At 41.9% G+C, this 26,174-nt stretch overlaps 15 non-coding genes across 15 annotated transcripts; all 15 read right to left on the bottom strand.

Moving 5' to 3' along the window:
* Positions 1–16,891: 16,891 nt before the first annotated feature.
* Positions 16,892–17,054, bottom strand: LOC135006521 (U1 spliceosomal RNA). Its single transcript, XR_010206711.1, has one exon. It is a non-coding gene; the product is annotated as a U1 spliceosomal RNA (small nuclear RNA).
* A 152-nt stretch (positions 17,055–17,206) lies between these two features.
* On the bottom strand, positions 17,207–17,370 carry LOC135006414 (U1 spliceosomal RNA). The gene has a single exon (XR_010206614.1). It is a non-coding gene; the product is annotated as a U1 spliceosomal RNA (small nuclear RNA).
* Positions 17,371–18,044: 674 nt separating this feature from the next.
* On the bottom strand, positions 18,045–18,207 carry LOC135006431 (U1 spliceosomal RNA). The gene has a single exon (XR_010206630.1). It is a non-coding gene; the product is annotated as a U1 spliceosomal RNA (small nuclear RNA).
* Positions 18,208–18,359: 152 nt separating this feature from the next.
* LOC135006389 (U1 spliceosomal RNA) lies at positions 18,360–18,523 on the bottom strand. Its single transcript, XR_010206590.1, has one exon. It is a non-coding gene; the product is annotated as a U1 spliceosomal RNA (small nuclear RNA).
* A 674-nt stretch (positions 18,524–19,197) lies between these two features.
* LOC135006463 (U1 spliceosomal RNA) lies at positions 19,198–19,360 on the bottom strand. The gene has a single exon (XR_010206661.1). It is a non-coding gene; the product is annotated as a U1 spliceosomal RNA (small nuclear RNA).
* A 152-nt stretch (positions 19,361–19,512) lies between these two features.
* On the bottom strand, positions 19,513–19,676 carry LOC135006388 (U1 spliceosomal RNA). Its single transcript, XR_010206589.1, has one exon. It is a non-coding gene; the product is annotated as a U1 spliceosomal RNA (small nuclear RNA).
* Positions 19,677–20,350: 674 nt separating this feature from the next.
* On the bottom strand, positions 20,351–20,513 carry LOC135006452 (U1 spliceosomal RNA). The gene has a single exon (XR_010206650.1). It is a non-coding gene; the product is annotated as a U1 spliceosomal RNA (small nuclear RNA).
* Positions 20,514–20,662: 149 nt separating this feature from the next.
* Positions 20,663–20,827, bottom strand: LOC135006464 (U1 spliceosomal RNA). Its single transcript, XR_010206662.1, has one exon. It is a non-coding gene; the product is annotated as a U1 spliceosomal RNA (small nuclear RNA).
* A 670-nt stretch (positions 20,828–21,497) lies between these two features.
* Positions 21,498–21,660, bottom strand: LOC135006422 (U1 spliceosomal RNA). The gene has a single exon (XR_010206622.1). It is a non-coding gene; the product is annotated as a U1 spliceosomal RNA (small nuclear RNA).
* Positions 21,661–21,812: 152 nt separating this feature from the next.
* LOC135006411 (U1 spliceosomal RNA) lies at positions 21,813–21,976 on the bottom strand. The gene has a single exon (XR_010206611.1). It is a non-coding gene; the product is annotated as a U1 spliceosomal RNA (small nuclear RNA).
* A 972-nt stretch (positions 21,977–22,948) lies between these two features.
* Positions 22,949–23,111, bottom strand: LOC135006367 (U1 spliceosomal RNA). Its single transcript, XR_010206569.1, has one exon. It is a non-coding gene; the product is annotated as a U1 spliceosomal RNA (small nuclear RNA).
* Positions 23,112–23,785: 674 nt separating this feature from the next.
* On the bottom strand, positions 23,786–23,948 carry LOC135006531 (U1 spliceosomal RNA). Its single transcript, XR_010206720.1, has one exon. It is a non-coding gene; the product is annotated as a U1 spliceosomal RNA (small nuclear RNA).
* Positions 23,949–24,100: 152 nt separating this feature from the next.
* Positions 24,101–24,264, bottom strand: LOC135006629 (U1 spliceosomal RNA). The gene has a single exon (XR_010206804.1). It is a non-coding gene; the product is annotated as a U1 spliceosomal RNA (small nuclear RNA).
* A 671-nt stretch (positions 24,265–24,935) lies between these two features.
* Positions 24,936–25,098, bottom strand: LOC135006418 (U1 spliceosomal RNA). The gene has a single exon (XR_010206618.1). It is a non-coding gene; the product is annotated as a U1 spliceosomal RNA (small nuclear RNA).
* Positions 25,099–25,250: 152 nt separating this feature from the next.
* On the bottom strand, positions 25,251–25,414 carry LOC135006419 (U1 spliceosomal RNA). The gene has a single exon (XR_010206619.1). It is a non-coding gene; the product is annotated as a U1 spliceosomal RNA (small nuclear RNA).
* Positions 25,415–26,174: the final 760 nt, after the last annotated feature.

The raw sequence follows: 26,174 nt of genomic DNA, 5'->3' as shown, positions 1-26,174 counted from the left end.
AGGTCAATTACGTCCCTGGGTGGGATTGAACCACCAACCTTTTGGTTAATAGCCTTACACAGTAACTGATTGCGCCACAGCAACACTTTGCAAAAGTCCTTACTGACAAAGGCTAATAAGCATTCATCTAGAACGATTCCTAGAAACATTTTAAAAAGTCAATAATGTGGAGAGTTTTTGTAAGATGTTTCTTCCATCAACCAATGAAGAAACACATTGGTACTTTCCCATGATGAGTGAGTGCTTCAGGATCTCTTGCACTTACATGTGCAGCAGAGTACTGTAATGGAAGCATGCTGGGTCCATAACCCAGAGGTAGGCAGATTGAAACTATCCTCTGCTATATGCATTTTTTTTTGTTAATTAAAGTAATCCAAAACTGGGATTGATATTTTTGCTCTTTTATTTTTACTTAAAGTACAATAACTTTTACCATTTTAATTTGTTTTAATAGTATATTGACAGTATTGTTTTCTTTCAAAAATCCAATTAATTTTCTTTACCCGATTATTAAAATGGTAATTGACAAAAACAAACTACATTGTCACCAGAAGAGCAATACAAAATGTACAAATGATATATTAAAATCATCTTTCCAGCTTGAATTTCAATGATGCATTGGGGCAACGATTTTGTGAGAAACATCTTCACCCTTAAATAAAGATTTTCTTAATTCCTTACCTGTGTGCTAATTAGATATCACCTTGTTTTCACATTAAACAGACTTCCACATGAGAAAGCAGCAAGGATGCAGTGGCGTTAATGTTTCCTGGTGTCAACCTGTATTATTTCAGTAGATATTGAAATGAGGATGCATCTTGCTGCCTTTCCAATGAAGCAAGTTTAATTTAGTAATAGGTGAAAAACCATCCCTACAAAGATGTTAATCAGATACTTGGCTTTGTGGACACTTTTCAGAGAACAAATTTGTTAGCATAAAAATAAAGCCAGAAAATGAAGAGCTATTTAATCACTCAATTGGATTTTTTTGCCAGCATATTTCTTTTTCTCTGCAACCCACTGCTAAATTGTGCTTCCTAGCTGTTTTTATAAAATCACTGAATCAAATCTAACTCTGATTACATCAGAGAAGGCCAGGTACCCTACACCATAACAGGGGTTTTCGAAATTTTGACTTGTCTACATAAAGATCACCAAAATCTGATAACAAGGTCAATTACATCCCTGGGTGGGATTGAACCACCAACCTTTTGGTTAATAGCCTTACACAGTAACTGATTGCGCCACAGCAACACTTTGCAAAAGTCCATACTGACAAAGGCTAATAAGCATTCATCTAGAACGATTCCTAGAAACATTTTAAAAAGTCAATAATGTGGAGAGTTTTTGTAAGATGTTTCTTCCATCAACCAATGAAGAAACACATTGGTACTTTCCCATGATGAGTGAGTGCTTCAGGATCTCTTGCACTTACATGTGCAGCAGAGGACTGTAATGGAAGCATGCTGGGTCCATAACCCAGAGGTAGGCAGATTGAAACTATCCTCTGCTATATGCATTTTTTTTGTTAATTAAAGTAATCCAAAACTGGTATTGATATTTTTGCTCTTTTATTTTTACTTAAAGTACAATAACTTTTACCATTTTAATTTGTTTTAATAGTATATTGACAGTATTGTTTTCTTTCAAAAATCCACTTAATTTTCTTTACCCGATTATTAAAATGGTAATTGACAAAAACAAACTACATTGTCACCAGAAGAGCAATACAAAATGTACAAGTGATATATTAAAATCATCTTTCCAGCTTGAATTTCAATGATGCATTGGGGCAACGATTTTGTGAGAAACATCTTACCCTTAAATAAAGATTTTCTTAATTCCTTACCTGTGTGCTAATTAGATATCACCTTGTTTTCACATTAAACAGACTTCCACATGAGAAAGCAGCAAGGATGCAGTGGCGTTAATGTTTCCTGGTGTCAACCTGTATTATTTCAGTAGATATTGAAATGAGGATGCATCTTGCTGCCTTTCCAATGAAGCAAGTTTAATTTAGTAATAGGTGAAAAACCATCCCTACAAAGATGTTAATCAGATACTTGGCTTTGTGGACACTTTTCAGAGAACAAATTTGTTAGCATAAAAATAAAGCCAGAAAATGAAGAGCTATTTAATCACTCAATTGGATTTTTTTGCCAGCATATTTCTTTTTCTCTGCAACCCACTGCTAAATTGTGCTTCCTAGCTGTTTTTATAAAATCACTGAATCAAATCTAACTCTGATTACATCAGAGAAGGCCAGGTACCCTACACCATAACAGGGGTTTTCGAAATTTTGACTTGTCTACATAAAGATCACCAAAATCTGATAACAAGGTCAATTACATCCCTGGGTGGGATTGAACCACCAACCTTTTGGTTAATAGCCTTACACAGTAACTGATTGCGCCACAGCAACACTTTGCAAAAGTCCATACTGACAAAGGCTAATAAGCATTCATCTAGAACGATTCCTAGAAACATTTTAAAAAGTCAATAATGTGGAGAGTTTTTGTAAGATGTTTCTTCCATCAACCAATGAAGAAACACATTGGTACTTTCCCATGATGAGTGAGTGCTTCAGGATCTCTTGCACTTACATGTGCAGCAGAGGACTGTAATGGAAGCATGCTGGGTCCATAACCCAGAGGTAGGCAGATTGAAACTATCCTCTGCTATATGCATTTTTTTTGTTAATTAAAGTAATCCAAAACTGGTATTGATATTTTTGCTCTTTTATTTTTACTTAAAGTACAATAACTTTTACCATTTTAATTTGTTTTAATAGTATATTGACAGTATTGTTTTCTTTCAAAAATCCACTTAATTTTCTTTACCCGATTATTAAAATGGTAATTGACAAAAACAAACTACATTGTCACCAGAAGAGCAATACAAAATGTACAAGTGATATATTAAAATCATCTTTCCAGCTTGAATTTCAATGATGCATTGGGGCAACGATTTTGTGAGAAACATCTTACCCTTAAATAAAGATTTTCTTAATTCCTTACCTGTGTGCTAATTAGATATCACCTTGTTTTCACATTAAACAGACTTCCACATGAGAAAGCAGCAAGGATGCAGTGGCGTTAATGTTTCCTGGTGTCAACCTGTATTATTTCAGTAGATATTGAAATGAGGATGCATCTTGCTGCCTTTCCAATGAAGCAAGTTTAATTTAGTAATAGGTGAAAAACCATCCCTACAAAGATGTTAATCCGATACTTGGCTTTGTGGACACTTTTTAGAGAACAAATTAGTTAGCATAAAAATAAAGCCAGAAAATGAAGAGCTGTTTAATCACTCAATTGGATTTTTCTGCCAGCATATTTCATTTTCTCTGCAAACCACTGCTAAATTGTGCTTCCTAGCTGTTTTTTGATAAAATCACTTAATCAAATCTAACTCTGATTACATCAGAGTAGGCCAGGTACCCTACACCATAAGAGGGGGTTTGAAATTTTGACTTGTCTACTTAAAGATCACCAAAATCTGATGACAAGGTCAATAACATCCCTGGGTGGGATTGAACCACCAACCCTTTGGTTAATAACCAAACACACTAACCGATTGCACCACAGAGACACTTTGCAAAAGTACATACTGACAAAGGCTAATAAGCATTCATCTAGAACGTTTCCTAGAAAACTTTAAAAAGTCAATAATCTGGAGAGTTTTTGTAAGATGTTTCTTCCATCAACCAATGAAGAAACGCATTGGTACTTTCCCATGATGAGTGAGTGCTTCAGGATCTCTTGCACTTACATGTGCAGCAGAGTACTGCAATGGAAGCATGCTGGGCCCCTTAACCCAGAGGTAGGCAGATTGAAACTATCCTCTGCTATATGCATTTTTTTTTTGTTAAAGTAATCCAAAACTGGGATTGATATTTTTGCTCTTTTATTTTTACTTAAAGTACAATAACTTTTACCATTTTAATTTGTTTTAATAGTATATTGACAGTATTGTTTTCTTTCAAAAATCCACTTAATTTTCTTTACCCTATTATTAAAATGGTAATTGACAAAAACAAACTACATTGTCACCAGAAGAGCAATACAAAATGTACAAGTGATATATTAAAATCATCTTTCCAGCTTGAATTTCAATGATGCATTGGGGCAACGATTTTGTGAGAAACATCTTCACCCTTAAATAAAGATTTTCTTAATTCCTTACCTGTGTGCTAATTAGATATCACCTTGTTTTCACATTAAACAGACTTCCACATGAGAAAGCAGCAAGGATGCAGTGGCGTTAATGTTTCCTGGTGTCAACCTGTATTATTTCAGTAGATATTGAAATGAGGATGCATCTTGCTGCCTTTCCAATGAAGCAAGTTTAATTTAGTAATAGGTGAAAAACCATCCCTACAAAGATGTTAATCAGATACTTGGCTTTGTGGACACTTTTCAGAGAACAAATTTGTTAGCATAAAAATAAAGCCAGAAAATGAAGAGCTGTTTAATCACTCAATTGGATTTTTTTGCCAGCATATTTCTTTTTCTCTGCAAACCACTGCTAAATTGTGCTTCCTAGCTGTTTTTATAAAATCACTGAATAAAATCTAACTCTGATTACATCAGAGAAGGCCAGGTACCCTACACCATAACAGGGGTTTTTGAAATTTTGACTTGTCTACTTAAAGATCACCAAAATCTGATAACAAGGTCAATTACATCCCTGGGTGGGATTGAACCACCAACCTTTTGGTTAATAGCCGTACACACTAACTGATTGCGCCACAGCGACACTTTGCAAAAGTACATACTGACAAAGGCTAATAAGCATTCATCTAGAACGTTTCCTAGAAAAACTTTAAGTAGTCAATAATCTGGAGAGTTTTTGTAAGATGTTTCTTCCATCAACCAATGAAGAAACACATTGGTACTTTCCCATGATGAGTGAGTACTTCAGGATCTCTTGCAATTACATGTGCAGCAGAGTACTGTAATGGAAGCATGCTGGGTCCATAGCCCAGAGGTAGGCAGATTGAAACTATCCTCTGCTATATGCGTTTTTTTTTGTTAATTAAAGTTATCCAAAACTGGGATTGATATTTTTGCTCTTTTATTTTTACTTAAAGTACAATAACTTTTACCATTTTCATTTGTTTTAATAGTATATTGACAGTATTGTTTTCTTTCAAAAATCCACTTAATTTTCTTTACCCGATTATTAAAATGGTAATTGACAAAAACAAACTACATTGTCACCAGAAGAGCAATACAAAATGTACAAGTGATATATTAAAATCATCTTTCCAGCTTGAATTTCAATGATGCATTGGGGCAACGATTTTGTGAGAAACATCTTCACCCTTAAATAAAGATTTTCTTAATTCCTTACCTGTGTGCTAATTAGATATCACCTTGTTTTCACATTAAACAGACTTCCACATGAGAAAGCAGCAAGGATGCAGTGGCGTTAATGTTTCCTGGTGTCAACCTGTATTATTTCAGTAGATATTCAAATGAGGATGCATCTTGCTGCCTTTCCAATGAAGCAAGTTTAATTTAGTAATAGGTGAAAAACCATCCCTACAAAGGTGTTAATCAGAAACTTGGCTTTGTGGACACTTTTCAGAGAACAAATTTGTTAGCATAAAAATAAAGCCAGAAAATGAAGAGCTGTTTAATCACTCAATTGGATTTTTTTGCCAGCATATTTCTTTTTCTCTGCAACCCACTGCTAAATTGTGCTTCCTAGCTGTTTTTATAAAATCACTGAATCAAATCTAACTCTGATTACATCAGAGAAGGCCAGGTACCCTACACCATAAGAGTGGGTTTGAAATTTTGACTTGTCTACATAAAGATCACCAAAATCTGATAACAAGGTCAATTACGTCCCTGGGTGGGATTGAACCACCAACCTTTTGGTTAATAGCCTTACACAGTAACTGATTGCGCCACAGCAACACTTTGCAAAAGTCCATACTGACAAAGGCTAATAAGCATTCATCTAGAACGATTCCTAGAAACATTTTAAAAAGTCAATAATGTGGAGAGTTTTTGTAAGATGTTTCTTCCATCAACCAATGAAGAAACACATTGGTACTTTCCCATGATGAGTGAGTGCTTCAGGATCTCTTGCACTTACATGTGCAGCAGAGTACTGTAATGGAAGCATGCTGGGTCCATAACCCAGAGGTAGGCAGATTGAAACTATCCTCTGCTATATGCATTTTTTTTTGTTAATTAAAGTAATCCAAAACTGGGATTGATATTTTTGCTCTTTTATTTTTACTTAAAGTACAATAACTTTTACCATTTTAATTTGTTTTAATAGTATATTGACAGTATTGTTTTCTTTCAAAAATCCAATTAATTTTCTTTACCCGATTATTAAAATGGTATTGACAAAAACAAACTACATTGTCACCAGAAGAGCAATACAAAATGTACAAATGATATATTAAAATCATCTTTCCAGCTTGAATTTCAATGATGCATTGGGGCAACGATTTTGTGAGAAACATCTTACCCTTAAATAAAGATTTTCTTAATTCCTTACCTGTGTGCTAATTAGATATCACCTTGTTTTCACATTAAACAGACTTCCACATGAGAAAGCAGCAAGGATGCAGTGGCGTTAATGTTTCCTGGTGTCAACCTGTATTATTTCAGTAGATATTGAAATGAGGATGCATCTTGCTGCCTTTCCAATGAAGCAAGTTTAATTTAGTAATAGGTGAAAAACCATCCCTACAAAGATGTTAATCCGATACTTGGCTTTGTGGACACTTTTCAGAGAACAAATTAGTTAGCATAAAAATAAAGCCAGAAAATGAAGAGCTGTTTAATCACTCAATTGGATTTTTCTGCCAGCATATTTCATTTTCTCTGCAAACCACTGCTAAATTGTGCTTCCTAGCTGTTTTTTTATAAAATCACTTAATCAAATCTAACTCTAATTACATCAGAGTAGGCCAGGTACCCTACACCATAAGAGGGGGTTTGAAATTTTGACTTGTTTACTTAAAGATCACCAAAATCTGATGACAAGGTCAATAACATCCCTGGGTGGGATTGAACCACCAACCGTTTGGTTAATAACCAAACACACTAACCGATTGCACCACAGAGACACTTTGCAAAAGTACATACTGACAAAGGCTAATAAGCATTCATCTAGAACGTTTCCTAGAAAACTTTAAAAAGTCAATAATCTGGAGAGTTTTTGTAAGATGTTTCTTCCATCAACCAATGAAGAAACGCATTAGTACTTTCCCATGATGAGTGAGTGCTTCAGGTTCTCTTGCACTTACATGTGCAGCAGAGTACTGCAATGGAAGCATGCTGGGCCCCTTAACCCAGAGGTAGGCAGATTGAAACTATCCTCTGCTATATGCATTTTTTTTTGTTAATTAAAGTAATCCAAAACTGGGATTGATATTTTTGCTCTTTTATTTTTACTTAAAGTACAATAACTTTTACCATTTTAATTTGTTTTAATAGTATATTGACAGTATTGTTTTCTTTCAAAAATCCACTTAATTTTCTTTACCCTATTATTAAAATGGTAATTGACAAAAACAAACTACATTGTCACCAGAAGAGCAATACAAAATGTACAAGTGATATATTAAAATCATCTTTCCAGCTTGAATTTCAATGATGCATTGGGGCAACGATTTTGTGAGAAACATCTTCACCCTTAAATAAAGATTTTCTTAATTCCTTACCTGTGTGCTAATTAGATATCACCTTGTTTTCACATTAAACAGACTTCCACATGAGAAAGCAGCAAGGATGCAGTGGCGTTAATGTTTCCTGGTGTCAACCTGTATTATTTCAGTAGATATTGAAATGAGGATGCATCTTGCTGCCTTTCCAATGAAGCAAGTTTAATTTAGTAATAGGTGAAAAACCATCCCTACAAAGATGTTAATCAGATACTTGGCTTTGTGGACACTTTTCAGAGAACAAATTTGTTAGCATAAAAATAAAGCCAGAAAATGAAGAGCTGTTAAATCACTCAATTGGATTTTTTTTGCCAGCATATTTCTTTTTCTCTGCAAACCACTGCTAAATTGTGCTTCCTAGCTGTTTTTATAAAATCACTGAATCAAATCTAACTCTGATTACATCAGAGAAGGCCAGGTACCCAATACCATAACAGGGGTTTTTGAAATTTTGACTTGTCTACTTAAAGATCACCAAAATCTGATAACAAGGTCAATTACATCCCTGGGTGGGATTGAACTACCAACCTTTTGGTTAATAGCCGTACACACTAACTGATTGCGCCACAGCGACACTTTGCAAAAGTACATACTGACAAAGGCTAATAAGCATTCATCTAGAACGTTTCCTAGAAAAACTTTAAGTAGTCAATAATCTGGAGAGTTTTTGTAAGATGTTTCTTCCATCAACCAATGAAGAAACACATTGGTACTTTCCCATGATGAGTGAGTACTTCAGGATCTCTTGCAATTACATGTGCAGCAGAGTACTGGAATGGAAGCATGCTGGGTCCATAGCCCAGAGGTAGGCAGATTGAAACTATCCTCTGCTATATGCGTTTTTTTTTGTTAATTAAAGTAATCCAAAACTGGGATTGATATTTTTGCTCTTTTATTTTTACTTAAAGTACAATAACTTTTACCATTTTCATTTGTTTTAATAGTATATTGACAGTATTGTTTTCTTTCAAAAATCCACTTAATTTTCTTTACCCGATTATTAAAATGGTAATTGACAAAAACAAACTACATTGTCACCAGAAGAGCAATACAAAATGTACAAGTGATATATTAAAATAATATTTCCAGCTTGAATTTCAATGATGCATTGGGGCAACGATTTTGTGAGAAACATCTTCACCCTTAAATAAAGATTTTCTTAATTCCTTACCTGTGTGCTAATTAGATATCACCTTGTTTTCACATTAAACAGACTTCCACATGAGAAAGCAGCAAGGATGCAGTGGCGTTAATGTTTCCTGGTGTCAACCTGTATTATTTCAGTAGATATTCAAATGAGGATGCATCTTGCAGCCTTTCCAATGAAGCAAGTTTAATTTAGTAATAGGTGAAAAACCATCCCTACAAAGGTGTTAATCAGAAACTTGGCTTTGTGGACACTTTTCAGAGAACAAATTTGTTAGCATAAAAATAAAGCCAGAAAATGAAGAGCTGTTTAATCACTCAATTGGATTTTTTTGCCAGCATATTTCTTTTTCTCTGCAACCCACTGCTAAATTGTGCTTCCTAGCTGTTTTTATAAAATCACTGAATCAAATCTAACTCTGATTACATCAGAGAAGGCCAGGTACCCTACACCATAAGAGGGGGTTTGAAATTTTGACTTGTCTACATAAAGATCACCAAAATCTGATAACAAGGTCAATTACGTCCCTGGGTGGGATTGAACCACCAACCTTTTGGTTATTAGCCTTACACAGTAACTGATTGCGCCACAGCAACACTTTGCAAAAGTCCATACTGACAAAGGCTAATAAGCATTCATCTAGAACGATTCCTAGAAACATTTTAAAAAGTCAATAATGTGGAGAGTTTTTGTAAGATGTTTCTTCCATCAACCAATGAAGAAACACATTGGTACTTTCCCATGATGAGTGAGTGCTTCAGGATCTCTTGCACTTACATGTGCAGCAGAGTACTGTAATGGAAGCATGCTGGGTCCATAACCCAGAGGTAGGCAGATTGAAACTATCCTCTGCTATATGCATTTTTTTTTGTTAATTAAAGTAATCCAAAACTGGGATTGATATTTTTGCTCTTTTATTTTTACTTAAAGTACAATAACTTTTACCATTTTAATTTGTTTTAATAGTATATTGACAGTATTGTTTTCTTTCAAAAATCCAATTAATTTTCTTTACCCGATTATTAAAATGGTAATTGACAAAAACAAACTACATTGTCACCAGAAGAGCAATACAAAATGTACAAATGATATATTAAAATCATCTTTCCAGCTTGAATTTCAATGATGCATTGGGGCAACGATTTTGTGAGAAACATCTTCACCCTTAAATAAAGATTTTCTTAATTCCTTACCTGTGTGCTAATTAGATATCACCTTGTTTTCACATTAAACAGACTTCCACATGAGAAAGCAGCAAGGATGCAGTGGCGTTAATGTTTCCTGGTGTCAACCTGTATTATTTCAGTAGATATTGAAATGAGGATGCACCTTGCTGCCTTTCCAATGAAGCAAGTTTAATTTAGTAATAGGTGAAAAACCATCCCTACAAAGATGTTAATCAGATACTTGGCTTTGTGGACACTTTTCAGAGAACAAATTTGTTAGCATAAAAATAAAGCCAGAAAATGAAGAGCTATTTAATCACTCAATTGGATTTTTTTGCCAGCATATTTCTTTTTCTCTGCAACCCACTGCTAAATTGTGCTTCCTAGCTGTTTTTATAAAATCACTGAATCAAATCTAACTCTGATTACATCAGAGAAGGCCAGGTACCCTACACCATAACAGGGGTTTTCGAAATTTTGACTTGTCTACATAAAGATCACCAAAATCTGATAACAAGGTCAATTACGTCCCTGGGTGGGATTGAACCACCAACCTTTTGGTTAATAGCCTTACGCAGTAACTGATTGCACCACAGCAACACTTTGCAAAAGTCCATACTGACAAAGGCTAATAAGCATTCATCTAGAACGATTCCTAGAAACATTTTAAAAAGTCAATAATGTGGAGAGTTTTTGTAAGATGTTTCTTCCATCAACCAATGAAGAAACACATTGGTACTTTCCCATGATGAGTGAGTGCTTCAGGATCTCTTGCACTTACATGTGCAGCAGAGTACTGTAATGGAAGCATGCTGGGTCCATAACCCAGAGGTAGGCAGATTGAAACTATCCTCTGCTATATGCATTTTTTTTTTTGTTAATTAAAGTAATCCAAAACTGGGATTGATATTTTTGCTCTTTTATTTTTACTTAAAGTACAATAACTTTTACCATTTTAATTTGTTTTAATAGTATATTGACAGTATTGTTTTCTTTCAAAAATCCACTTAATTTTCTTTACCCGATTATTAAAATGGTAATTGACAAAAACAAACTACATTATCACCAGAAGAGCAATATAAAATGTTCAAGTAATATATTAAAATCATCTTTCCAGCTTGGATTTCAATGATGCATTGGGGCAACGATTTTGTGAGAAACATCTTCACCCTTAAATAAAGATTTTCTTAATTCCTTACCTGTGTGCTAATTAGAGATCACCTTGTTTTCACATTAAACAGACTTCCACATGAGAAAACAGCAAAGATGCAGTGGCGTTAATGTTTCATGGTGTCAACCTGTATTATTTCCGTAGATATTGAAATGAGGATACATCTTGCTGCCTTTCCAATGAAGCAAGTTTAATTTAGTAATAGGTGAAAAACCATCCCTACAAAGATGTTAATCAGATACTTGGCTTTGTGGACACTTTTCAGAGAACAAATTTGTTATCATAAAAATAAAGCCAGAAAATGAAGAGCTGTTTAATCACTCAATTGGATTTTTCTGCCAGCATTTTTCTTTTTCTCTGCAACCCACTGCTAAATTGTGCTTCCTAGCTGTTTTTTTTATAAAATCACTTAATTAAATCTAACTCTGATTACATCAGAGAAGGCCAGGTACCCTACACCATAAGAGGGGGTTTGCAATTTTGACTTGTCTACTTAAAGATCACCAAAATCTGATAACAAGGTCAATTACGTCCCTGGGTGGGATTGAACCACCAACCTTTTGGTTAATAGCCGTACACACTAACTGATTGCGCCACAGCGACACTTTGCAAAAGTACATACTGACAAAGGCTGATAAGCATTCATCTAGAACGTTTCCAAGAAAAACTTTAAATAGTCAATAATCTGGAGAGTTTTTGTAAGATGTTTCTTCCATCAACCAATGAAGAAACACATTGGTACTTTCCCATGATGAGTGAGTGCTTCAGGATCTCTTGCAATTACATGTGCAGCAGAGTACTGTAATGGAAGCATGCTGGGTCCATAGCCCAGAGGTAGGCAGATTGAAACTATCCTCTGCTATATGCATTTTTTTTTGTTAATTAAAGTAATCCAAAACTGGGATTGATATTTTTGCTCTTTTATTTTTACTTAAAGTACAATAACTTTTACCATTTTAATTTGTTTTAATAGTATATTGACAGTATTGTTTTCTTTCAAAAATCCACTTAATTTTCTTTACCCGATTATTAAAATGGTAATTGACAAAAATAAACTGATGAGGATACTACTGCAGTCTTTGTTTCGTCTGTACCCGCTGAAAGAGCAGCAAAAGGTGGAGATCTTGATGGGACAGTTGAAAGGGCTTGCACTTAGAGAGGTTACTTCCTGGCCTACTGAAGAGAAGAAGACTGTGGACCAGATCCTCAACAGGCTTGCTACCACATTTGACACAAGGACAGTGTCAGAACTTAAAATGCACTTCTTTGCTCGAAAGCAACAACCAGGAGAGTCACTACGGGGCTATGCCCTCAGCTTGCAGGAAGCACTCAGAGATGTTCAGCAAGCAGACCCTGAGCAAGTGCATGACAAAGAGAAAATGTTATTGGACCAGTTCACTGAAGGTGCAAGGGGCGAATTTGTAAAACTCAGCTGCGACTATTGAGATTGCAGAAGCCTGGAAGCACATTCCTGGATTTTAAAGAGGCTGCGATTAAAGTTCTAGGCTCCAGTCTTACTTCAGGGGCTGTTCCACAAGAGTCTATTCCAGAGATGCCACGGTATCAAGAGAATTCTGATGCCCAGGAGTCAAGTTTTAAAGGAGCTACTTACCCACCTACAGTAAAAGGAGTGACAGTGCCATGTTCAAAGACATGCATATTTGACTCTTCTAGTGAGTTACGAAGTCTGCTGGCTGAACTGACACGTGGTGTGACAGAGATGCGCAGAGACCTGCAGATTCTGAAGAGACAGCAGGCACTGCTCCATGAAGAAATGGAATGGTGCCAGGAGAGGAGACCACTGAACAGTTCCCAATGGGACCTACATAGAAACAGGGAGACACTTTTTTCCAACCACTTTGCCTCCCAAAGGCGACCCATTTTTCAAAGCTGTGAAGGAAGCGGACAAATTAAGAGAGAATTTGAGCAGCCAGATCATTTAAACTCCAAATTCATGTGGTTAACCCGTTATGTTAGCCAAAGCCCGGTGGTTCAAGTTTGCATCAATGGAGTCTCAATGCCCGCTCTCTTAGACACTGGATCACAAGTGACCACAATACAAGCAACACAGTTTGAGCAGCATTGGACTGAGGAACAGATGTTTCCGTCAACTTCCACATTGATAAACCCGATTGCAAGCAATGGGCACTGCATCCCTTGCAAAGGATACTCGGAAGCTGAAATTCAAATCGGACGAACAGTGCTACCACAGCAAGGCTTCATCATCACCACTGCCCAAGATGATGGATTGCCTCCAGTGATAGTGGGCATGAATGTGTTGCGGAACTGCTGTGAGGAGCTCGTAGCAGCACTCCAAGGAGAGTTTCAAACTGACAAGCTCCAGGAGAAACAAGGCCTTCAACCTGGGATAGCCAAACAAAAGGGAAGAATGATAACAGAATTATCTGTAAGAGAGGAACATGAAAAAAATAAGGCTAGCCAAATAATGATAGAAATGCCCATCTCCAGTGTCCAGATTATCCGAAAGAATGCTTCAATGTTAGGCATGAATAATATAGCATCCAGTTCTAGAAACTGTGAGCAACCTATTCAAGGAACCAGTTTTGACCACCTGCAAGATAAAAGTCAGATGATAAGACACCTCAAAGCCTTACTGAAGATTGGGAAATACCTGACCAAGCGACAAAGGCAAGAATCCTCGCCAGAACTCCTGAAGTTGTTGAGACAGCGAGAAAGGCTGTTTGAAGAGAAAGGACAGTTGGTTCGATGTAGTGTGGATCCTAATACTCATTATAGGATCAGTCAACTTGTAATTCCAAGACAAAGTGCTTGTTATGTGCTTGAAGAATATCACGACAAGTCAGGTCACCCTGGGTGCAAAAGGATGGAAACAAGCATCTGGAAAAAGTTCTTTTGGGTTGAAATGAGGGAAGACATCAAGAGATGGTGCCGAAACTGTCCAACCTGTTCTGTAAGAAGAACCTTGCTGCCTCTTTCTCTCCAGAATCCATTGTCCCAAACCAGCTGTGATACTGAATCCCAAGATGGAATGGAAGAGGCTCATAAAATGTATTTACAGCAGACTAAGGTGGTTTGTCACCGACAAGGAGGCAAGAAGACTAGGGCTTGCAAAACAGAAAACCACCATAGTCAGCTGCAGTTTTGTACAGCATGTCCCAAAGACAGTTTAGAAAGAGTTCAATACTCATCCATGGCAGGGGGGTTGAGGTTTCCTAGACAAACTTTTCAAGACCATATACTGTCCAGATTTCAACCGATTGCTCCAGGAGCATGTGTTAATGTACTATAGCACAAAAGGAATTATACCTATCAGATACTGATGTTAAAAATGTTGATAAATGTTAATGTTTCAGACATAATCTGTGTTCACTAATGAATGTGACTGGATATAGTGAGAAGTTTATATAGGGATAAAACCAAAATGCGTGAGGACACGCATGTTTTGGGGGGGGGGGCACGTGTGATATCCCATAACAACAAGGACATTTTTGACAACAGTGTAGTTGCCTGTGCCATTTTAAATAAAGTTTATTTAAAAGAAAATTGAACAGCAGTTTGAGAAGTCAGTTGGAGCCATGGTGAGGAAAGAGCTGGCGACGCCATTACGCAGAGATGAGCAGCTGAGAGAGGGGAGACAAATAAGCTGAAAATTGCATGAGAGAGTAAGCAGTAGTGCAAAATACAGCAGTGGAAGTGCAGCAATTAACAAGTAAGAACGCCATGACACTCTCAGCCAAGAGAGTGCACAGCAAGTGTCAGAGACAGGAGAGTATAAAGCCTTTATACCAATGCTGACTGGCCTACATCTGAGGGGAAACTGCCTCAGAAACATCTATTGACTGGGTGAGATAAATCCATATTTATACTGAAACCTACTCCACTGCAAAGGACATTATCCTATATTTACTATACCTATGCAGCGATTTACATGGGAAGCAGCTCCAGTTTGTTTTAAACAATCATCTTTACTACACAGAGCTACAATATTTTGTTCACAGCTAAAGGAGACAATAGCTGCATATAACTATGTAACAACATAACCGGGCCCCAACGTGCACATAGAGACTCCCTGCAGTGACACCAATGTTATCTGGGACTTAAATATTGTCTGCATAAGTTGATTTCTATTACTAAGCAACATAGTATTAATCTCAGATTTAGTTATATTACCATTTGTGTAATGACTTAAAGTGTATATGGTGTCTGTGTTTAAGTTGCTTGAATCAAATCTTTCCCTTCCCTACTGTAATCAGTTCCTTTTCTGAGTTATGTGGTAAACCATTTATTCTTTCATACAAAGCCCTGCCTGCCTTTCTTTGTGTCTGGGGAAACCTTGCCTCTCTGCCAGGAATAGAGAAGAGCTGCTGCTGAAGGAGGAATAGTCCATCAAGGTATCCCTGACCTGTTCCACATAGTTTACACACTTGTTATACCGGGGTGTTACATTGTGTGTGACTGACCTTAGGAAGAAACCGGAGCCTCCGCTGCAGTGACCCAGCAACCAGGGCACGGGAGTATACAGTGCCGCTGGGAGTGATGAAGCTGCAGTAAAGATGTCTATTAGACCTAGCCTGCTGCAGCCCTTGTAGATTCTCATAAAAAAAGTTCTTCTTTTCTTGTCAAAATTAATAGCTAAGAATAGGCTGCTTGAGGCAGGCCCCTGTTAAGTGGCCTGCTACTGAAGGCAACAACTACAAACTGAGCTCCCTGTTCATGGAAGCGGGGTTATAGAGGAGAATGCGCTGAGCATCTTGGGAACAGTCAAAAGCTTTGAGCCGGTTGGTGCCTCAGATCAAGATCCTACTCTACACCCCAATGTGAATCCTTGTGGAGTCCAGTGTACCCCACAGAAGAAATTAATGTGTCACACCCATTGGCAGCAACCTTAGAATAGCTGCTGACGGGCACAATTGAGAAAGGAAGGGGGGGGGGACATTTGAATCCAGCACATAGATGCAATTCAAATATGTAATTTGAACCTTCCTATTTTAAAATATAATGGATGAACCTCACCCTGTGAGAACAATCTTCATGATATAGAGATCTCATATGCAAAATAAGTATGAGTTGGGATAGGGCTGGGGAGGGTGGCTGCTCGGGCAGCCCCTCCCCCGTCAAGTTAAGGAGATTCAACTGAGGAAGCACAAGGGAACTCTCGTCTGGGGACAACAACTGCAGGGAGACCACATCTTTTCAGATGAACATGGGAGGGCGGAAGGCTGCCTAATACTGAAGCACCATCAAATATCAAACCATATGCAATAACTAGTACAAGCATTCCTGGGGGAAGGTCTGCAGGAGACGAATTTGCATACGGTGATGTCATCCAAGCAGTGGGCCAAAGTTGGCTGGAACCCTCATCTGCATATGAAAAGAGAAAAGGGTTATGCAGGGCATGGCGGCCTTTTGCGGCGCTTGGATGACCCCTAGTTCGCATTAAACACCTCCACCCTCCTTCGGTGTGGGGCTCATGTTGACTATGCCCCAGCCCCTGAAGCATTCAAGCTGATTTCTTGCAGCAGCTGGGCACTGTAACAGCTCCAGAGCTGCTCTGTAAGGCAAATAAAAGGGTGTGGGCCCTGCAGCACTACCTGTAGTTCGCATTGTGCGTTGGAAGGCACAAAGTAATCAGACGGGAGAAGTCAGGATAGTGCGCAAGGGCATAGAAGGGAGCGGCTCAAGAAAAGAGAAGTGGAAACAGACAGCAAACTAGGCTGGAGAGAGACAAAGAGATCTGAATTATACGAGAGCCGACCAGGGGAAACACAAATTATGCAGTCAAGTTTCCCACATTTGGGGAAATCGCAGGGGCAGCACAGCCAGAGTGCAATGGGTGAGCCTTGCCCTGGGAGAAGCACCTTCAAGATCATAGTATCTCACCTGGCAGGTAAGTAGGAGTTGGGCTAGAGCTGGGGAGGGTCGCTGCTCGGGCACCCCCCTGTCAAGTGAAGGAGATCCAACTGAGGCAGCACAATGGAACTCTCGAAAGAAGAACAAGGCTAGAGGAAGATCTGAGACAAAGAAATCTGACTTTTACCAGAGCTGACCAGCGGAAAACACAAACACAGTCCCCCACTACCACAAATAATGCAGGCGAGTTTCCCACATTTGGGGAAATCACAGGGGTCAGCATACCCAGAATGCAATGAATGAACCTCACCCTGGGTGAACAATCTTCATGACCATGGTGTCTCCTATGCAAAATAAGTATGATTTGGGATAGGGCTGGGGAGGGCCGCTGCTCAGGCACATCTCTGTCAAGTAAAGTTAATTCAACTGAGGCAGCACAAGGGAACTCTCATCTGGGGACAACAACTGCAGGGAGAACACATATTTTCAGATGAACATGGGAGGGCAGAAGGCTGCCTAATACTGAAGCACCCCCAAACAACAAACCAAATGCAACAACTAGTGCAAGCATTCCTGGGGGAAGGCCTGCAGCAGATGGATTTGCATATGGTGATGTTATCCAAGCAGTGGGTCAAAGTTGGCTTCAACCCTCATCTGCATATGAAAAGAGAAAAGGGGCGTGCAGGGCATGGCGGCCTTTTGCGCTGCTTGGATGACCCCTAGATCGCATTAAACACCCCCACCCTCCTTTGGTGTGGGGCTCATGTTGGCCATGCCCCATCCCATGAAGCATTCAAGCTGATTTCTTGCAGCAGCTGGGCACTGTAACAGCTCCAGAGCTGCTCTGTAAGGCAAGTAAAAGGGTGTGGGCCCTGCAGCACTACCTGTAGTTTGCATTGTGCATTGGAAGGCACAAAGTAAGCAGACGGGAGGAGAAGTCAGGATAGTGCACAAGGGTATAGAAGGGAGGGGCTCAAGAAAAGAGAAGTGGAAACAGACAGCAAACTAGGCTGGAGAGAGACCTGAGACAAAGAGATCTGAATTATACGAGAGTCGACCAGGGGAAACACAAATTATGCAGTCAAGTTTCCCACATTTGGGGAAATTGCAGGGGCAGCACACCCAGAGTGCAATGGGTGAGCCTTGCCCTGGGAGAAGCACCTTCATGATCATAGTATCTCACCTGGCAGGTAAGTAGGAGTTGGGCTAGAGCTGGGGAGGGTCGCTGCTCGGACACCCCCCTGTCAAGTGAAGGAGATCCAACTGAGGCAGCACAAAGGAACTCTCGAAAGAAGAACAAGGCTAGAGGAAGATCTGAGACAAAGAAATTTGACTTTTACCAGAGCTGACCAGAGGAAAGCACAAACACAGTCCACCACTACCACAAATAATGCAGTCGAGTTTCCCACATTTGGGGAAATCACAGGGGTCAGCATACCCAGAGTGCAATGAATGAACCGCACCCTGGGAGAACAATCTTCATAACAATGGTATCTCCTATGCAAAATAAGTATGATTTGGGATATGGCTGGGGAGGGCCGCTGCTCAGGCACATCTCTGTCAAGTAAAGGAGATTCAACTGAGGCAGCACAAGGGAACTCTCATCTGGGGACAACAACTGCAGGGAGAACACATATTTTCAGATGAACATGGGAGGGCAGAAGGCTGCCTAATACTGAAGCACCCCCAAACAACAAACCAAATGCAACAACTAGTGCAAGCATTCCTGGGGGAAGGCCTGCAGCAGATAGATTTGCATATGGTGATGTCATCCAAGCAGTGGGTCAAAGTTGGCTTCAACCCTCGTCTGCATATGAAAAGAGAAAAGGGGCGTGCAGGGCATGGTGGCCTTTTGCGGCACTTGGCTGACCCCTAGTTTGCATTAAACACCTCCACCCTCCTTCGGTGTGGGGCTCATGTTGGCTATGCCCCAGCCCCTGAAGCATTCAAGCTGATTTCTTGCAGCAGCTGGGCACTGTAACAGCTCCAGAGCTGCTCTGTAAGGCAAGTAAAAGGTTGTGGGCCCTGCAGCACTACCTGTAGTTCGCATTGTGCGTTGGAAGGCACAAAGTAAGCAGAAAGGAGGAGAAGTCAGGATAGTGCGCAAGGGCATAGAAGGGAGCTGCTGAAGAAAAGAGAAGTGGAAACAGACAGCAAACTAGGCTGGAGAGAGACCTGAGACAAAGAGATCTGAATTATACGAGACCTGACCAGGGGAAACACAAATTATGCAGTCAAGTTTCCCACATTTGGGAAAATCGCAGGAGCAGCACACCCAGAGTGCAATGGGTGAGCCTTGCCCTGGGAGAAGCACCTTCATGATCATAGTATCTCACCTGGCAGGTAAGTAGGAGTTGGGCTAGAGCTGGGGAGGGTCGCTGCTCGGGCACCCCCCTGTCAAGTGAAGGAGATCCAACTGAGGCAGCACAAAGGAACTCTCGAAAGAAGAACAAGGCTAGAGGAAGATCTGAGACAAAGAAATCTGACTTTTACCAGAGCTGACCAGAGGAAAGCACAAACACAGTCCACCACTACCACAAATAATGCAGTCGAGTTTCCCACATTTGGGGAAATCACAGGGGTCAGCATACCCAGAGTGCAATGAATGAACCGCACCCTGGGAGAACAATCTTCATAACAATGGTATCTCCTATGCAAAATAAGTATGATTTGGGATATGGCTGGGGAGGGCCGCTGCTCAGGCACATCTCTGTCAAGTAAAGGAGATTCAACTGAGGCAGCACAAGGGAACTCTCATCTGGGGACAACAACTGCAGGGAGAACACATATTTTCAGATGAACATGGGAGGGCAGAAGGCTGCCTAATACTGAAGCACCCCCAAACAACAAACCAAATGCAACAACTAGTGCAAGCATTCCTGGGGGAAGGCCTGCAGCAGATAGATTTGCATATGGTGATGTCATCCAAGCAGTGGGTCAAAGTTGGCTTCAACCCTCGTCTGCATATGAAAAGAGAAAAGGGGCGTGCAGGGCATGGTGGCCTTTTGTGGCACTTGGCTGACCCCTAGTTTGCATTAAACACCTCCACCCTCCTTCGGTGTAGGGCTCATGTTGGCTATGCCCCAGCCCCTGAAGCATTCAAGCTGATTTCTTGCAGCAGCTGGGCACTGTAACAGCTCCAGAGCTGCTCTGTAAGGCAAGTAAAAGGGTGTGGGCCCTGCAGCACTACCTGTAGTTCGCATTGTGCGTTGGAAGGCACAAAGTAAGCAGAAAGGAGGAGAAGTCAGGATAGTGCGCAAGGGCATAGAAGGGAGCGGCTCAAGAAAAGAGAAGTGGAAACAGACAGCAAACTAGGCTGGAGAGAGACCAGAGACAAAGAGATCTGAATTATACGAGACCTGACCAGGGGAAACACAAATTATGCAGTCAAGTTTCCCACATTTGGGGAAATCGCAGGGGCAGCACACCCAGAGTGCAATGGGTGAGCCTTGCCCTGGGAGAAGCACCTTCATGATCATAGTATCTCACCTGGCAGGTAAGTAGGAGTTGGGCTAGAGCTGGGGAGGGTCGCTGCTCGGGCACCCCCCTGTCAAGTGAAGGAGATCCAACTGAGGCAGCACAAGGAAACTCTCGAAAGAAGAACAAGGCTAGAGGAAGATCTGAAACAAAGAAATCTGACTTTTACCAGAGATCAGAGGAAAACACAAACACAGTCCCCCACTACCAACAAATAAAGCAGTCGCGTTTCCCACATTTGGGGAAATCACAGGGGTCAGCATACCCAGAATGCAATGAATGAACCTCACCCTGGGAGAGTAATCTTCATGACCATGGTATCTCCTATGCAAAATAAGTATGATTTGGGATAGGGCTGGGGAGGGCCGCTGCTCATGCACATCTCTGTCAAGTAAAGGAGATTCAACTGAGGCAGCACAAGGGAACTCTCATCTGGGGACAACAACTGCAGGGAGAACACATATTTTCAGATGAACATGGGAGGGCAGAAGGCTGCCTAATACTGAAGCACCCCCAAACAACAAACCAAATGCAACAACTAGTGCAAGCATTCCTGGGGGAAGTTCTGCAGAAGACGGATTTGCATACGGTGATGTCATCCAAGCAGTGGGTCAAAGTTGGCTTCAACCCTCATCTGCATATGAAAAGAGAAAAGGGGCGTGCAGGGCATGGCGGCCTTTTGCGGTGCTTGGATGACCCCTAGTTCGCATTAAACACCCCACCCTCCTTTGGTGTGGGGCTCATGTTGGCCATGCCCCATCCCCTGAAGCATTCAAGCTGATTTATTGCAGCAGCTGGGCACTGTAACAGCTCCAGAGCTGCTCTGAACGGCAAGTAAAAGGGTGTGGGCCCTGCAGCACTACCTGTAGTTTGCATTGTGCATTGGAAGGCACAAAGTAAGCAGACGGGAGAAGTCAGGATAGTGCGCAAGGGCATAGAAGGGAGCGGCTCAAGAAAAGAGAAGTTGAAACAGACAGCAAACTAGGCTGGAGAGAGACCTGAGACAAAGAGATCTGAATTATACGAGAGCCGACCAGGGGAAACACAAATTATGCAGTCAAGTTTCCCACATTTGGGGAAATCGCAGGAGCAGCACACCCAGAGTGCAATGGGTGAGCCTTGCCCTGGGAGAAGCACCTACATGATCATAGTATCTCACCTGCCAGGTAAGTAGAAGTTGGGCTAGAGCTGGGGAGGGTCGCTGCTCGGGTACCCCCCTGTCAAGTGAAGGAGATCCAACTGAGGCAGCACAAGGGAACTCTCGAAAGAAGAACAAGGCTAAAGGAAGATCTGAGACAAAGAAATCTGACTTTTACCAGAGCTGACCAGAGGAAAGCACAAACACAGTCCCCCACTACCACAAATAAAGCAGTCGAGTTTCCCACATTTGGGGAAATCACAGGGGTCAGCATACCCAGAATGCAATGAATGAACCTCACCGTGGGAGAACAATCTTCATGACCATGGTATCTCCTATGCAAAATAAGCATGATTTGGGATAGGGCTGGGGAGGGCCGCTGCTCAGGCACATCTCTGTCAAGTAAAGGAGATTCAACTGAGGCAGCACAAGGGAACTCTCATCTGGGGACAACAACTGCAGGGAGAACACATATTTTCAGATGAACATGGGAGGGCAGAAGGCTGCCTAATACTGAAGCACCCCCAAACAACAAACCAAATGCAACAACTAGTGCAAGCATTCCTGGGGGAAGGCCTGCAGCAGATGGATTTGCATACGGTGATGTCATCCAAGCAGTGGGTCAAAGTTGGCTTCAACCCTCGTCTGCATATGAAAAGAGAAAAGGGGCGTGCAGGGCATGGCGGCCTTTTGCGGCGCTTGGATGACCCCTAGTTCGCATTAAACACCTCCACCCTCCTTCGGTGTGGGGCTCATGTTGGCTATGCCCCAGCCCCTGAAGCATTCAAGCTGATTTCTTGCAGCAGCTGGGCACTGTAACAGCTCCAGAGCTGCTCTGTACGGCAAGTAAAAGGGTGTGGGCCCTGCAGCACTACCTGTAGTTTGCATTGTGCATTGGAAGGCACAAAGTAAGCAGACAGGAGGAGAAGTCAGGATAGTGCACAAGGGTATAAAAGGGAGGGGCTCATGAAAAAAGAAGTGGAAACAGACAGCAAACTAGGCTGGAGAGAGACCTGAGACAAAGAGATCTGAATTATACGAGAGCCGACCAGGGGAAACACAAATTATGCAGTCAAGCTTCCCACATTTGGGGAAATCAGAGTGCAATGGGTGAGCCTTGCCCTGGGAGAAGCACCTTCATGATCATAGTATCTCACCTGGCAGGTAAGTAGGAGTTGGGCTAGAGCTGGGGAGGGTCGCTGCTCGGGCACCCCTCTGTCAAGTGAAAGAGATCCAACTGAGGCAGCACAAGGAAACTCTCGAAAGAAGAACAAGGCTAGAGGAAGATCTGAGACAAATAAATCTGACTTTTACCAGAGCTGACCAGAGGAAAGCACAAACACAGTCCCCCACTACCACAAATAATGCAGTCGAGTTTCCCACATTTTGGAAATCACAGGGGTCAGCATACCCAGAATGCAATGAATGAACCTCACCCTGGGAGAACAATCTTCATGACCATGGTATCTCCTATGCAAAATAAGTATGATTTGGGATAGGGCTGGGGAGGGCCGCTGCTCAGGCACATCTCTGTCAAGTAAAGGAGATTCCACTGAGGCAGCACAAGGGAACTCTCATCTGGGGACAACAACTGCAGGGAGAACACATATTTTCAGATGAACATGGGAGGGCAGAAGGCTGCCTAATACTGAAGCACCCCCAAACAACAAACCAAATGCAACAACTAGTGCAAGCATTCCTGGGGGAAGGCCTGCAGCAGATGGATTTGCATACGGTGATGTCATCCAAGCAGTGGGTCAAAGTTGGCTTCAACCCTCGTCTGCATATGAAAAGAGAAAAGGGGCGTGCAGGGCATGGCGGCCTTTTGCGGCGCTTGGATGACCCCTAGTTCACATTAAACACCTCCACCCTCCTTCGGTGTGGGGCTCATGTTGGCTGTGCCCCAGCCCCTGAAGCATTCAAGCTGATTTCTTGCAGTAGCTGGGCACTGTAACAGCTCCAGAGCTGCTCTGTACGGCAAGTAAAAGGGTGTGGGCCCTACAGCACTACCTGTAGTTTGCATTGTGCATTGGAAGGCACAAAGTAAGCAGACAGGAGGAGAAGTCAGGATAGTGCACAAGGGTATAAAAGGGAGGGGCTCATGAAAAAAGAAGTGGAAACAGACAGCAAACTAGGCTGGAGAGAGACCTGAGACAAAGAGATCTGAATTATACGAGAGCCGACCAGGGGAAACACAAATTATGCAGTCAAGCTTCCCACATTTGGGGAAATCGCAGGGGCACCACACCCAGAGTGCAATGGGTGAGCCTTGCCCTGGGAGAAGCACCTTCATGATCATAGTATCTCACCTGGCAAGTAAGTAGGAGTTGGGCTAGAGCTGGGGAGGGTCACTGCTCGGGCACCCCCCTGTCAAGTGAAAGAGATCCAACTGAGGCAGCACAAGGGAACTCTCGAAAGAAGAACAAGGCTAGAGGAAGATCTGAGACAAATAAATCTGACTTTTACCAGAGCTGTCCAGAGGAAAGCACAAACACAGTCCCCCACTACCACAAATAATGCAGTTGAGTTTCCCACATTTGGGGAAATCACAGGGGTCAGCATACCCAGAATGCAATGAATGAACCTCACCCTGGGAGAACAATCTTCATGACCATGGTATCGCCTATGCAAAATAAGTATGATTTGGGATAGGGCTGGGGAGGGCCGCTGCTCAGGCACATCTCTGTCAAGTAAAGGAGATTCAACTGAGGCAGCACAAGGGAACTCTCATCTGGGGACAACAAATGCAGGGAGAACACATATTTTCAGATAAACATGGGAGGGCAGAAGGCAGCCTAATACTGAAGCACCCCCAAACAACAAACCAAATGCAACAACTAGTACAAGCATTCCTGGGGGAAGGCCTGCAGCAGATGGATTTGCATATGGTGATGTCATCCAAGCAGTGGGTCAAAGTTGGCTTCAACCCTCGTCTGCATATGAAAAGAGAAAAGGGGCGTGCAGGGCATGGCGGCCTTTTGCGGCGCTTGGATGACCCCTAGTTCGCATTAAACACCTCCACCCTCCTTCGGTGTGGGGCTCATGTTGGCTATGCCCCAGCCCCTGAAGCATTCAAGCTGATTTCTTGCAGCAGCTGGGCACTGTAACAGCTCCAGAGCTGCTCTGAACGGCAAGTAAAAGGGTGTGGGCCCTGCAGCACTACCTGTAGTTTGCATTGTGCATTGGAAGGCACAAAGTAAGCAGACGGGAGAAGTCAGGATAGTGCGCAAGGGCATAGAAGGGAGCGGCTCAAGAAAAGAGAAGTTGAAACAGACAGCAAACTAGGCTGGAGAGAGACCTGAGACAAAGAGATCTGAATTATACGAGAGCAGACCAGGGGAAACACAAATTATGCAGTCAAGTTTCCCACATTTGGGGAAATCGCAGGAGCAGCACACCCAGAGTGCAATGGGTGAGCCTTGCCCTGGGAGAAGCACCTACATGATCATAGTATCTCACCTGCCAGGTAAGTAGAAGTTGGGCTAGAGCTGGGGAGGGTCGCTGCTCGGGTACCCCCCTGTCAAGTGAAGGAGATTCAACTGAGGCAGCACAAGGGAACTCTCGAAAGAAGAACAAGGCTAGAGGAAGATCTGAGACAAATAAATCTGACTTTTACCAGAGCTGACCAGAGGAAAGCACAAACACAGTCCCCCACTACCACAAATAATGCAGTCGAGTTTCCCACATTTGGGGAAATCACAGGGGTCAGCATACCCAGAATGCAATGAATGAACCTCACCCTGGGAGAACAATCTTCATGACCATGGTATCTCCTATGCAAAATAAGTATGATTTGGGATAGGGCTGGGGAGGGCCGCTGCTCAGGCACATCTCTGTCAAGTAAAGGAGATTCAACTGAGGCAGCACAAGGGAACTCTCATCTGGGGACAACAACTGCAGGGAGAACACATATTTTCAGATGAACATGGGAGGGCAGAAGGCTGCCTAATAATGAAGCACCCCCAAACAACAAACCAAATGCAACAACTAGTGCAAGCATTCCTGGGGGAAGGCCTGCAGCAGATGGATTTGCATACGGTGATGTCATCCAAGCAGTGGGTCAAAGTTGGCTTCAACCCTCGTCTGCATATGAAAAGAGAAAAGGGGCGTGCAGGGCATAGCGGCCTTTTGCGGCACTTGGATGACCCCTAGTTCGCATTAAACACCTCCACCCTCCTTCGGTGTGGGGCTCATGTTGGCTATGCCCCAGCCCCTGAAGCATTCAAGCTGATTTCTTGCAGCAGCTGGGCACTGTAACAGCTCCAGAGCTGCTCTGTACGGCAAGTAAAAGGGTGTGGGCCCTGCAGCACTACCAGTAGTTTGCATTGTGCATTGGAAGGCACAAAGTAAGCAGACAAGAGGAGAAGTCAGGATAGTGCACAAGGGTATAAAAGGGAGGGGCTCATGAAAAAAGAAGTGGAAACAGACAGCAAACTAGGCTGGAGAGAGACCTGAGACAAAGAGATCTGAATTATACGAGAGCCGACCAGGGGAAACACAAATTATGCAGTCAAGCTTCCCACATTTGGGGAAATCGCAGGGGCACCACA

This window comes from Pseudophryne corroboree, unplaced genomic scaffold (genome assembly GCF_028390025.1).
Source record: "Pseudophryne corroboree isolate aPseCor3 unplaced genomic scaffold, aPseCor3.hap2 scaffold_213, whole genome shotgun sequence".
NCBI lineage: Eukaryota > Metazoa > Chordata > Amphibia > Anura > Myobatrachidae > Pseudophryne > Pseudophryne corroboree.
This window is presented reverse-complemented; position numbering and strand designations above follow the sequence as displayed.